Genomic DNA, 11,147 nt, shown 5'->3' with positions numbered 1-11,147 from the left:
AAGCACCCTGAAGTGAACGTCATCACCTGAATCGGGTGCTCCGATTGGCCCCGACCCCTCACGTGGCCCACTAACTTTGGCCGGAAACCGCTTTACTTCCTTTCGGCAAGGCCATCTCAGACAGCGGCAATATTCCGCTCCGACCCCATGACATGAAATGAATCGCCCACACCGAAATTTGCACGTGAATCGTCTTGCAAAAAAACCCGGGCCGAGCCCTGGCAACCGGCCGAGGGTCCCGCATGCCCGCTCGGGCACCCCACCAGCACCGATCAACGCGCCCGCTCCGCGCGCCAACGTGGCCCGCAGTCTACATTCCCCGGCTTGATCGCAGCTTCGCTGGCAGTAGAGACGAGAAGACATTCACCATCCGTAGAGAATCCGCTGCTGCCAGCGAGGACCAAAGGTACATCGTTATGGATAAATCCATGCATGTTTCGCAAGCGGCGTACGTGTCTGCCTTCGAGCACATTCCATACAGTGCGCGCAGTTCGGCCATTATGCACGTGGCCAGTGCTCGCATTCGCACGACTCTGCTCACGTGTGTGCAGGGCGAACACGGATATGTGTCGGATATTGAGGTTTAAAAGGAACGCTCCGCTTCTACTTCGCACACTCGTATCCCGCCCAACGTTGCGTGAAGTCGCCTTTCTCAGCCTCCGTACGTGTTTCGTGCTGTGTGGGCGTCGTGCTGGCTGTGTTTCCTGTGTTGTGGAAAGTACCGCTGCGAGTGCGTTTGGCAGGCTGTGTTTTGTATGGAGGGTTGTGGGTGCAGTGTCTGCTTGGCCTTTGCTGAGGACCCATCTCACAGCGCCGGGCACACGTGGCTCAGATTTACCTCAGGAATAATCAGAAAAGAAGAGTAGAGACGAAATGAAGAACAAAATGATGTAAGCAAACCTAGCTATGAGATCATCGCAACGCACACCCCAGTTATCCCACTAGACAAAAGGAAAGGGACTATCTACACGTATAATAATGGAATAACTGTGTTGGGACCACTATATGTTGGATGCATGCGGTTCTGAGAACCGCAACTATATATATAGATATATATATATATATATATATATATATATATATATATATATATATATATATATATATATATATATATATATATATATATATATATATATATATATATATATATATATACACACACTGGTATGTTGGAGGGGCTACAAATTATCTCGTATGTTTATTTATTGTGATGTATGCGTTCGTGTGGGTGAGAACATTTTCTGTAAGTAGAGGCCAATGAGCGTGAAGTTGTCTGTTGTTAGCTATGCCATGAGAGACAACATTGTTGACATAGGGTAGAAATAAGAAAGTGTAATTCGTACGTGTCCTCTCTATAAAGACAGATAAGGCACCCGGGCAAGGTAAACAGAGGATATAATTTGGATGTGTCGGTGGTTCGTGTGTGACCCCTCACAGCCAACAGTCTGAATATAAGACATCTGGCGCAGCATCACAAGGAACCCTGAGGGTGTGCTGCCATTGGTGTCGATTGGCCTGAGGAAGCTTGCTGGGAAGCGGGTGAAATTTCGCCTGAGACCAGGTTTGCTCTTGCTTATTCCATAAATTTGCAGAGTAAATCAAATTACTTTTTCGGTTGGATGTGCCTCTCTTTTAAAAAAAAATATGTATAATCCCAACCACCCCAACCTTATACTAACTCACTATATATATATATACATATATATATATATATATATATATATATATATATATATATATATATATATATATATATATATATATATATGATATCAAGCAAATAGAACTGGATGTCCCATTTACTGGCATTGGTTGGATGCGAAAGATCCCACAGTCATCTCGGATTAAGATGTCATCTCGGATTTCCTTGTTTGAATTAAAGTAAAGATGAGAAACTTTATTTGCATGGGAATATAAACATGTAATAAAAATAATTGTAACTCCTTATCACTGTTTTCATGTCGTTTACGTGACGGTGCAATGTCAATCTGACGAGCACAACACAAAGTTCACAAGTCATGACTGGCATGAAAACAGGACACTGACATCATGCATATAAATGTATGTGTCACGATGTCAGTGTCATGTCACATCTGGGTCAGTGTGCTCTTTTCGTTTAATATACGAGTACTGTACATCCTCTCTCTACGGACATGGCAGAAATGGTGATGTTATTATCCTCCCTGAGTTTCTGGGGTTTATAGATTACAGTAGATGTAGGCTCGAGCCTCAAGAACGTCTGGGGTATGTTTAGTTGCCAGGTTTCTTGTTGAGCGCTCACCAAGTGGATCAAGCACTCAAGCAAGTGCTCCATTTGAAACCGTTGACAAGGAACAGCTGGCTTGGCAAGCGCTTGCAAGATGCTTGGTAACTGAATACACGTCGGGTTTCCTCCCTTTCAGTTTAGTGTTAAACAGCAGTCGCGACTATTTCAAAAGGGAATCATAAATGTTTGTGGTTTATAATCTTTTTTTTTATGCCTCTGCTGACGAAGTCGCCTGACGAAGTCCTCAGAATCAACATGTTTTGAAGTTGTTTGTTCGTCCGTGCGTGCGTCCATCCATGATACGTTTTTGTTACCACGATAACCTCTGGTGGGTTTGCCCCCACGAAATTCCGCAATAAGCGACTTATCCATATTAAAGGGGAACTCAAACCCTCAGACCACCTCGACGCTAATCTATCCCTTGATACCCGACAAACTAGATATGATGGGTCTTTTTCTGATTTCCGAATTATGAAGTTGGTAAATTTGTGATTAAAGGTCGAAATCTTCTTCTTCTTCTTCTTCTTCTTCTTCTTCTTCTTCTTCTTCTTCTTCTTCTTCTTCTTCTTCTTCTTCTTCTTCTTCTTCTTCTTCTTCTTCTTCTTCTTCTTCTTCTTCTTCTTCTTCTTCTTCTTCTTCTTCTTCTTCTTCTTCTTCTTCTTCTTCTTCTTCTTCTTCTTCTTCTTCTTCTTCTTCTTCTTCTTCTTCTTCTTCTTCTTCTTCTTCTTCTTCTTCTTCTTCTTCTTCTTCTTCTTCTTCTTCTTCTTCTTCTTCTTCTTCTTCTTCTTCTTCTTCTTCTTCTTCTTCTTCTTCTTCTTCTTCTTCTTCTTCTTCTTCTTCTTCTTCTTCTTCTTCTTCTTCTTCTTCTTCTTCTTCTTCTTCTTCTTCTTCTTCTTCTTCTTCTTCTTCTTCTTCTTCTTCTTCTTCTTCTTCTTCTTCTTCTTCTTCTTCTTCTTCTTCTTCTTCTTCTTCTTCTTCTTCTTCTTCTTCTTCTTCTTCTTCTTCTTCTTCTTCTTCTTCTTCTTCTTCTTCTTCTTCTTCTTCTTCTTCTTCTTCTTCTTCTTCTTCTTCTTCTTCTTCTTCTTCTTCTTCTTCTTCTTCTTCTTCTTCTTCTTCTTCTTCTTCTTCTTCTTCTTCTTCTTCTTCTTCTTCTTCTTCTTCTTCTTCTTCTTCTTCTTCTTCTTCTTCTTCTTCTTCTTCTTCTTCTTCTTCTTCTTCTTCTTCTTCTTCTTCTTCTTCTTCGCCATGAAATCACACCTAGAAGTGGACCATCAGATGTGAACTGTGTACGGGTTACATCACGTTACGATATAACTCAAACGGCGAATATTTTTTGATTTTCTACAAATATGCCGACTTTATGCGTCCTTGGTGTTTTTATAGGAATACAAACCGAAATGGTTTCAGGCTACATCATTGACCGAAAGACCCTATTGGACGAAGTATGTTCGAAATATCCAAGTGTGGATCAGGTGTCCGAACTATCCCCATTGGACACAGTCCTACAACAAAGCGTCACCTCCAACCCAGAGGCCTCGGCCTGGCGACTCTGTCAAACAGAGAAAGATTACATGGTCAACATCAGTTCTACATCAAACGGAGACACCTATCCAGATTTCAGGCTAGGGATCAGGGGAGTGCTCGTCACACTCCACGTGTTTCGATTTACCCGCAGATCGAGATCATCTGCCATCTGCTTGGAAAACAGCAAACATTACCACCCTGCAAAAAACAGTGCAAAAACACATCCCTGTAACTACAGACCAATCAGCCTTCTCTCAATCATCAGCAAGGTTATGGAATCCATCATCGCTTCAGACATTAAATCCTTCCTCTTCTCCAATGACCTGATTTGATCCTCTGGTTTCAGACCAGGTCACTATACCCTAGATATGCTGCTTTTGTTCTCCCAACAATGGATGGAGGTACTCGATGCTGGACATGAAATCAGAGCCATATCCCTGGACATATCACGTGCTTTTGACACAGTCTGGCATCCTACCCTGCTCACCAAACTCTCTTCCTATGGTATCCAAGGCCATCTCCACTCATGCCTCGCAGACTTCCTCTCCCGTCGCAGTCAACGTGTGGCCCTAAATGGAATTCTTTCATCCCCTCTTCCTGTGCAGGCTGGAGTTCCTCAAGGTAGCGTTCTGGGCCCTGTTATTTTTGTGGTTTTCATCAACGATCTCTCTGACTTTCTAGAAAATCCTCTTTATCTCTTTGCTGATGATTCCACCCTCTGCCGTACCATCTGTCATCACTCATACCGGCAAGCAGCAGCCTCTTCGCTCACTGCAGATCTGGATAAAATCACAAACTTGTCCAACACGTGGAACATGCCTTTCAATCCGGACAAATCTCACACTCTCACTATGTCTCTCCGAAAGGACCGATTGACACATCCCCCCCCCATCCACTTTCTCAACAACACTCTGGAAGAAGTCCTTTCTTTCAAGCTTCTGGGTCTCATTATCTGCCATGATCTTTCCTGGGAAAGCCATATTTCCAACCTGGCCTCCAAAGCCAGTCGCCGACCTGGAATCCTCCGTCGTGCAAAGTCCTTCCTCAGCCCACCTGAGCTCCTGACCACATACAAAGCTTTCATCCACAGCCTGATGGAGTACTGCTCTCCCCTCTGGGCTGGTGCTCCTACCTCCCACCTTTCTCGGCTTCACACTGTGGAAACCAAGGCATTTCGGATCATTGGCATCTCCCGCAATAAGGCCGAGTCTTTGGGCCTCTCACTCTCTCACCGCAGGCTGGCCGGTGGTCTTTCTGTCTTCTACCGTCTCCTCTCCAGCCTCTCCCCCCTGCTCTCTCTCTCTCTGCGATTTGTCCCCACCATATTTCTGCAGGACGCTCAAGGTCCGTCAACAACCTCCTTCTGGTAAAACTACCAAAATCACGAATCACTGCTCACCTTCACTCTTTCATTCCTCTTTTTTCCCGCCTTTAGAATCAACTCCCTCACTCTATTCATTCCCATTCTTCCCTCCAGGCCTTCAAAACAGCTGTTCACCACCACCACTTATCCAAATCCTCGATCTTTTCTACCCCCGTTAATCCACCCCAAACCCACCTCCTTCAAATTCCCTGCTTTCCGTCCTGAAAGTCCCTGTGGTGTCCATCTTGTATACCCCATGTTCCCTGCCCCATCCCTCTCCCTTCCACTGATCTCCTAATGTCACTGTTCTCCACTGTTTTGTCCTTCCCACTCCCGCCCCTCTTGTCTCATGCCCCCCCTTGCTGTGCATTGTGTATTAGCTCTCACACGAGCCTCGACAAGGTATACAAATCATAATAATAATAATAATAATAATAATAATAATAATAATAATATCACATCACGTGCCTTCTGATTGAATGGTTTGCATTAGCGAGAACATCCGTCTGGGTGGCAGACAGATGGTTGCTCTTTGCGGATTATGCAGTTTTACCGTGTGAGACATAATCCACGGCGATGTTCACCATAACAGTCAGGAGGTGCGTCTGATGTACACACACACACGCGCGCACACACGCACACGCACACACACACACACACACACCACTTCCCTCCTTTTCAGAGGGTTGGTTGAATAATAGTATTCCTCGATGCAGATCAATCCCAAACATTCCATATATTTCTTGACTGTTTCAATTCATGCTTTTTAGAACATCCTCTCATCTTTCTTCCTTCGACCACAAGCTTTATTAACAGCTTCATCCTCTGTCTTTCATTGCACATGACCACACCAACCAAGTCTTCTCTTCACTATTGTCTTCCTGATTTCTGAGTTCCGCATGCTTTCTGTCAAAGACAATCCTTTCATCCATCAAATATTCTCATCTCTGTGCTTTCCATCATTTTTACATCTTCGATCCGCATTACCCACGTTTCACTTCTATACATAAACACTGGTCTAATACAGGCTTTATAAACCCAAACATTTACAGATAATGCAATGTTTCTGTGCTTCATGATACCACCTCGTTGTCTCCATTTATTCCAGGCTGATGTTATACTTGATCTCATGGCTAATTCTCTTCCTCCAGATACCTCCATCGTGTCTCCAAGGTAACAGAAACTTTTGACCTTTTCTAAATTCAATTCTGAGCTCAAGAGGATTTGTTTGTTTTCCATCTTTTTATTAAAATGATTGATCCTCACATCTGCTTTTTATGAAAGTGCCAGCTTTTGTTCTCAAATTTCCTGTCACCTGTTGTGACATCATCTATAACGCTGCTTACATTGAACCGAATTCCATCCATCTCCTTTTCTGCACATTGAACAAGGTCATTGTCGATTTTTTCCTTCCTACTTTTCCATTCACCATAACCTTCATCTTTTAATGTTGACATGTAAACCTTTCTTCTCTATTGCATATTTCCATATTTTGAAACATATATTTTGCTTTTTTTGCAAACAATACATCACATGGGAATCGCAATATTTCATTATTCATGAATTCTTTCATCACTATTACAAAACAATAGAGGATTTATAACTGATCCTTGTGTAATCCTATCTTGACCGAACATTTCAGTGCATCACAAGTTGGTCTTTACCATAGTTCTTCATTTCCTTTACATCCCCATGACTACCTTTACCATTTCTTCAGATACGAGCTGCCTCTCGAGAGCCCATTCAACAACTCTTCGAACTACTCGATCATGCGCTTTCTCCAGGTCAACATAAACATGACACAGTTTCCTTTTCTTTGCCAAATCCAGTACTCCGCTTGACATTGCCTTTAAATAAACATCACCTCGGTTCTTGAACTTTCTGGCATGAAACCAAATTTGCTGTTTTCTATATTTACAACTTTGCATGTCTTCTTCCAACCACTTTTTCAAAAAATTTCAATTAAAAAAAAAACTCCACTGTGAGATAAACATGATTGCAGAACAGCGGCACAACAGTCCTATTTGCTCAATCTTCAGGGATCAATACTTCACAGACCTTTCTTTCCAACTTTATCTTTCATTTGATTCGTACATCTCCAACCATTTCTCTCATTTCGACTAAGAATCCAGTTGGACCCGCTGGCTTTCCTTTAAACTTCGAATAACTGATTCAACCTCTTCACATATCTCTTCTTCTGGACCTTTAACTTTATTACAATTCAGGTCATTCTCCCATTCGTTTTCCTCATTTACCAGCTTTTCAAGGTGAGCTTTCCATTCCTTAAGAATATCATCATTCTTTCAAGAGGAGATGTCCATTTTTGACTCACCTGGACTTTAGTCCGGTGAGCTTATTCAATTGAGCAGTGTCCGTGGTGAGTCCATCAGTGAATCAGTCAGTGAGTTGGTCAGTCCGTAAACATTTCAGTCATTATTGCTTGAACCAAACACACAATTTTGATCAAACTTGGCCACAAGCTTCAGATCTGATGCCTAACGAAGGTTCATTGACCGCATCAAAATCTGCGCTCAATAAGAAGGTCTACGGAGGGGGGGGGCTTTGAACCCCCCCTCCCCCAAATAGGTATTTGCTGTCTTCTCCGAAACCACAAACAAATTTCAGTGAAACGACCACAACCCATGATGTACCAAAGTTTGTTCATGGCATTAAAAAAAAATCAGGGTCTAAGGGGGTCTGCAAAGGATTTGAGTAACTGTTGCTCCTGAGCCAGGTGAGGTTCAGGACACACAGTCTTATTTTTGTTTCTCAAACAATTAACTTCTATCACACCTGTTTTATCCTTTATCTATCTGGCTATTTTGAAAATTATATTGTTGCCCACAGATGTGGTTAAGGTTTTTTCCCCATTCTTCATGTTTGCTATCACTCTTTTTTTTTCTTCGTTTTTCCTCTTCAAAAGTTAATAATCTTCTTTATCTTGAGGACCTTTCATCTCTTGTCACTTTTTGAAAGTGTCTTTGTTCTGTTTGAGTGCTATCTGAACTCAAATGTTCCACCACCATGTTTCTCGTTCCTTTTGAAACCCACCAGTGATTAGTCCACAAATATTGCTGGCTGTCTTCATCCAAGCGTTTTTCCTTTGAATCCACATCCAATCTACATCTTTAGAAGTTAAAACTTCATCTCGTATTTCAGACACTCTCTTGTTTTCGCATCTTTAAGCTTCCAAGCTCATACGTGTAGATTTCACTTGAGGCCCTTGCTTTTAATTTGGGATATGAAAATCTCGATAAAATTAATAATAGGCTTGAAGTATGAGCTGTCTCGTCTGGGTTTGAATCCTGACCCAGCTATAAACTGTCACTGGTGCGTTACATGCAGGGCGATACATCAATGGAGGTGCTCTTTCTCAGATGGAGGTAAAACTGGGTGTCACACATGCTGTTATTAATTGGTGGATGTTAAATATCTTGCAATGCCTTTTGTGAAGAGGAATGTTATTTCTAGCACCCTGGTCAAATTCCGAATTTCTGCTCTCACCTACAGGGGGCACTGCATCATTGGCACAGTCACATCCCCAGCAATGATGTAAACCGGCAGCGACATTCTGCACACAAAATTGTGATCATAAATCGTCTCACTTAAAAAGGCAACCGCATATAAAAGGGCGCTTGGTCCATCCCACAAGTGGCACTTCTCAAATTCAACTTTCCATGTTGTGGAATTCAAGTCATGTCCCAGACATCATTATAATACTGTACAGTAAACTTTTGCTAGTTTGAAAACCTGTCAATTCGATTCCAGCAATTCAAATATGAGTGCCATAATGGTTGAGTTGGTAAAGTCTTGTTGGATTGCTCTCAGTGTTGTGGATTATATTCCGATAACTACTCAGCAGAATTCTCTGCACCCTGCAACAGTGACAACCAGTTCAAGATTTGTTTTCAGTTATGGAAGTATTTACAGTTAATAATGAGTGCCTCTGTTTTTATAGATAAGAGTATGTGCCTCTACCAACAATTCGAATAATGTCCTATTTTAATCATTCTCCACAATTTAATGGCAACAATTCAAATAGACCGTTTTATTTGTCTTTTTTTTAAGTTAGAGAAATCACTTTCATGGTATCACATTCCAAATACTCAGTTATACTGAACACTACCATTTGTTTGTGGAGAAATAAAAACATATTGATTCACTTCTGCTACTTAATTGTACACGAACAGGGGTCCAGCGTTGCTTGGCAACACTAGGTTCCCTCCTCCAGCCCCTTGCCGTCCCTCATCCGACCCCACCTCCTGCCTCCTCCCACCCCAACCCCCTCCCTCTGGACCCTCAACCACCCCTTCCCCTGTATCTCCTGATTAGTGGTGGTTGGCTTTGGGGCTTTCCACTCTCTGGGTGATGTGCACAATGCAAAAATGCAAGTTATCTCCAAAGCTGACTTGTAATACCCTCTGCCACCACCACCGGGTGGCACTACAAGTTACACATTTCAAAGATAATTTTTGTCGACCTTCCCTGCAGAACCCCCACGACTGCAGATGAAACTAAGTAGCCCAACAAGGTCGAACTTGGTCCATGTGCCAATTTTGGTGGCAATTGGCCCAGTAGTTTTGGCGTGATTGGTGTTACATATATACAGACAGACAGAAAATGACCTTTATTTATTAGATCAGCCTCTGCTCAGAGCTTCCAGGAACTCACGATGATAATGTGCATACAAAATCAAAATTCAACACAACAAAATTAAATATTTATTTACATGCAACGATTATCCCAATGGTCTTGAGAGAGATGGAGATCAAGCTGTGATCGAGGATGGCAAAAGCTAAAGGTCTCGACTGGGCATTTCCACAATGGAGGTCTGCATATCGTCCTAAACTTACTTCCTGTCTCTTGGCATAGACTCGCTTTATGTGTTTCTGAACTCTGAGCACATTCCATTATTTATAGACATGAAATCTGCTTGAATAAACAATGCAAATCTGCATCAATAAACAAATCTGTCAACAGTTTCCACACAATTAAGAGCCAGTATTTTATTGTATTGACAAAGTGCTTTGGAAGGTGAATGGATGTAGCATCTTGGAGTGGTTCGCTTTCTCAACACCAATAAAAACCGAGGTTCCCATCATGTGCTGCCTTTTTGGCTGCTGGTTGCATCGTTGGTTAGGGGAGTGGCTATGCCGCTGATGCAGTGTCCCTATTACCAGTATAATGGTGCTCATTTCGCCACCCTCGGAAGGATGACAGACTGAGTCAAACCCCTGGTGTTAATTTAGTGGCCAACGAGGCTCGAACTCAGAACCCGAGGATCCCAAGTCACCACCCTAACCGCTAAGCCAATGCCAGGCTCAAAACCAAGGTGTCACCTGGAATGCCCATGTATTATGGGGCAAGATGGCAAAATAGCATGTTGGATCTTTGCTCATGAACTCCTCACAAATGAACTCCACATAAGACAAAGTATAATCTCCATCATCACACTTTAAAACTCGTCGTCTTTTCTTTTTTTTTCTAATCGTTGTATTTTAAGTTCTCCGCTGGGTGTTGTGGCATGGTATTATGCTGGGCGTAGTGGCGTGTGCCTGTAATCCAGCTACTTGGAGGCTGGGGTTGGGGGATTGCTTGAGGAAGGGAGTCCGGCATTGTGCCGCGCTAATGGATGGTACAAAGCACCCCAGCAAATACAGTGGCACCCCACCCTGATTGTTAGGTCAGGCCAGATCAGATCTGTGACTTGCTACGGGTATCATGTAAGACCCATACTAACCTGATCATTGTTGAGTGTCGGCGACTAAACTGGCTCCCACCAGGTCCGCCTGGTGTGGAGGGTGTATTGACATGGACACCCAGCAGGATTATATACAAAACCTGTCAAAGGGCAGAGAAATTCCTTGTGAGCCAACGGCCATCCATATCTGGTGTCAACTGCATCTGCAGATGCTCTCCTGCAGTTGGTTACCTTCCTGAGGAAGTTGTGGCAGGATTTGTACTCTGACCACCACAAAACAATTCACTGTC

The 11,147-nt window shown here is 42.8% G+C and overlaps 1 pseudogene; it reads left to right on the top strand.

Moving 5' to 3' along the window:
* The first annotated feature begins 10,690 nt into the window (after nt 1–10,690).
* Nucleotides 10,691–10,832, top strand: LOC147015258 (signal recognition particle RNA; annotated as a pseudogene).
* The last annotated feature ends 315 nt before the right edge of the window (nt 10,833–11,147 follow it).

Source organism: Eptatretus burgeri, chromosome 12 (assembly GCF_056783735.1).
Source record: "Eptatretus burgeri isolate ZD-2024b chromosome 12, Ebu_testis_v1, whole genome shotgun sequence".
Classification (NCBI taxonomy): domain Eukaryota; kingdom Metazoa; phylum Chordata; class Myxini; order Myxiniformes; family Myxinidae; genus Eptatretus; species Eptatretus burgeri.
Note: the sequence above shows the minus strand (reverse complement) of the source record. Positions and strands in the feature narration are given on the sequence as shown.